This window comes from Canis lupus, chromosome 12, assembly GCF_048164855.1.
Source record: "Canis lupus baileyi chromosome 12, mCanLup2.hap1, whole genome shotgun sequence".
NCBI classification, from domain to species: Eukaryota; Metazoa; Chordata; class Mammalia; order Carnivora; family Canidae; genus Canis; species Canis lupus.
Window position 1 is genome coordinate 8,305,542 of NC_132849.1, and position 3,165 is coordinate 8,308,706.

A 3,165-nucleotide genomic window follows, 5' to 3' on the forward strand; every position below is an offset into this window, starting at 1 on the left:
GGAGGAAATCAGTCTTGTATTTCTTGGAAACTAGAGCACAGGCGTGCCCCAGCTGACATGCCCCAGCTGACATGCAGAGGAGCCTCCTGGACCTCCTGGCTCTGAGGGCCCCACTCTCTGGAGCCCCACCGACCCCCACAGCTGTAAAACTGTTGAGCACTCACCTCACACACACCTGCCTTAATGCAATTCCATTCTCCTAGGAACAGGGGAAACTGTGGGGACACACGGCCTCTGCACCCGGCTTCCTTCACTGATGTAAAGATGCCATCATGCAGTTTGGTCCGGAAATGACCTCAAGGGCAGCCGTAGCTCCTTGCTCAGAATTTGCCAGTGTTATCTGGGCAAATAAACACAGGGCCGAGGTTAGTACAGCATGCTTTCTGACTCCTCCAGCCAAAAAAGAGACTTCAGTTACCTAGCAGGGAATGCTTCTGCCAGAGACTGATTTGTCTCCCTTGGATTAGGGCACCACTTTTTCCAGGACCCTCGAACCAAATAGCCAGGGTTTGGGGAGGTGGAGATTGAGCTGGGGAGGGGTACAGAGGACACCAGCTCTTTTAAAAAGCTTCCTCAGCTGCCCTGCAGCAGGAGAGAAGATGGATTTCATCGGTGGGGAACAGGACTGGCTGGGAGGGGGCTGTCTGGAATAATAGGGCGCTGGGCACATGGGAAGGAGACGCTGAGCCAGCCCATGTCACTGTTTGCCCAGGGCTGCTCCTGTCAGCACAGGCCCCAGAAAATCTGAGTGAAATCCCGATTAGAGCAGCTGGTACAGCAGGGGCTGACTTCCCCAGGCCCCTCCAGGTGGTGCTGCACTCCTCTGTTACACCAGCTGTGGCGCCCCCTCTGCTGGCCCCCGCAGCCTGCTCCTCCCCCCAAGCTCTCTGGAGGCCCTTAGTCTGGTTGGCCTTCCTGGTAGCACAATACATGCCTCTCCTAAGATCTCGAGTGGCGTCTGTCGTCACGGGAAAAAGCCCCGACTCACCGGAGGTCTTGAGCTAAGTCTCTGGGCCTTGTGTCCTATCCACACGGAGTTCACTGTGGGGTCTTGGTGCTGAAACTGCCTCCGTCAGCCTCAGCAACCAGGACCTTCCATGTCACCCAGTGCTGGGGCCAGGCCTGCCTCCACTCAGGAGTCATTTGGCCACAATGTGGGAGTGACGGTGAAGAGCTTTAACCAGGGGGTATCGGGTTGCTGGCCAGTGGAAGGGACGCCGCCGGGACCCGGCACAGAGGCTCATTATCAGCCCTGGTCCAGCTGCGGCACTCAGGATGCTCAGGATGCGAGGCTCGCTGCCCCCCTGCGCAGATGGAGGCTCCTGGCCCCACCGCCAAGTCTCCTTCACCACCTTTGGTATCGAGCCCTCGCGCTCCCCTCTGTGTAAGGTCCACACAGGAGGGAAAGATTTCCAGGTGCCCTGTCCCACGGCCACCCTCAGGTCGGCTACGGCCATTTCTTTGTCCAGATGAGCTGGCAGGGAAAGACTTTCCCTGTGTAGGCAGAAAGTTGCCCTGGCTGCCTAGGAGCAGCAGAGAGGATGGAGGAGTCACTAGGCAGGGCGCTGAGCCGCTGAATGTCGGGCCCAGCAAGGCCGCATCAGCTGGGGGGCTGCAAGGGCTGTGAAGAAGGGCCGGGCCCCCGCCTGCTTCCCAGCCAGGGAACAGGATTGACGCTGCGCTCGGAGTGAGGTCAGAGGAGAGGCCGCAGCCAAGAGCAATCCCGAGGAAACAGCTCCTCTGTGGGGCGCCCGCTGGATTTCAAAATCCTGACGCTTTTGACCTGGGAGTTCCGTGGACAGCCCCGGGCCAGGGGTGCCGGGAAGTTGTCCCAGCCTTCACCTGCCACCCGGGCTAGGCGGCCCCTGGGCGATGCTCCAGAACTTGAGCGCCCAGAACATGCTCTACCTCCGCAGTGTTGGCCCGGCCGGGCGTTTCGGGGAACGAGGCCGAGACCTGAATACTGAGCTCAAAGTTTCACCCCGTTTTTATCAGTCCCTCCTGTTTTTCTGGGATCAAGGGCAGTCCTGGATCGCCCTCAAGGGGACCCTTCCCCTCAAGGGAAGTCCTCAGCGCGAGGGGTTCAATGAGAGGCGGAAGGAGGACCTGCTGCCCACTCGCAAAGGGATGAAGACACTCGTGTTCACCAAGTGCCTCGGGCCCTTCCCATGAACCACGTCTTCATCCCTTTAACCCTCACTGGGGCTCTGAGGCACCCCATCCTTCTTACTGAGGAGGAAACAAAGGCTCAGGAGAAGTAAACGATCCTTGAAGGCCTCCCCCTTCCGGGCGTGCTGCAGCCAGGTCGGAACACACCTGTTCTCCGAACGCGCTGCGGACGCGCTGCAGCCCGACTGCGGGGGCTTCCCACGGACCCTTTGCTCGGTCACAGCACGGAGGCCAGAGGGGTGCTTCACAGCCGCCAGTGTCCATCAGCTGCCCCAGGCCAGCCTTCTCGGTCCACACGGGAGTCTCGAAAACAGATGCCATTCGGCCCAAGCCAGGGAGGGATCACCCCCTGCTAGTGGGGGAAACCGTTTCCTTAACAGGTGAAGCCCTTAGGCTCAGGGAGTGCCATTCTGTCACGTCTCAGGAAAATCATCGACGAAGAGTCGAGGAATATACTGTCCCCCCGTACTGAGCTGGCTTTGTGAACTAGGCAACTACTCCCATGCTTGACCCCTTAACGCACTTCTCCCCTCAGGAATCCTTCCAAACCTCGGATACCACCCTCAGCTGAAATCACTCCTCTGGACTCCACCGAATTCGCACACACCCCCACACCCCGCGGCCTCTGTGTGCTGTCCCTCCCACCGAATGGGGACCGCTGTGCCAAAGGTCTGGGTTTTACCCTCCTCTTGGGCACATCACCCGCCCTGGTCCGGGGCACGCAGTGCGCTGCATGTTTGCTGGTATGTTTGTTAATGTGCATGTATATCCCCAGATGGGAGGGATCGGACATACCGAGTGGACTTCCTGTGAAAATGCCTCGACTAATCTGAGAGACGGACAGGAGAGGGATCCCTCTTCTGAGCACACAGCCAGGCGGGCACTTTGCCCACCCCCACCTCCCTCCACACCACCTGCCCTCCCTGCTGCCCAAAACTCGGCCCACGGCTCCCCTCTGGTGGCTCCTCGGGGTAATAACAGAGACGCACAGGGAGA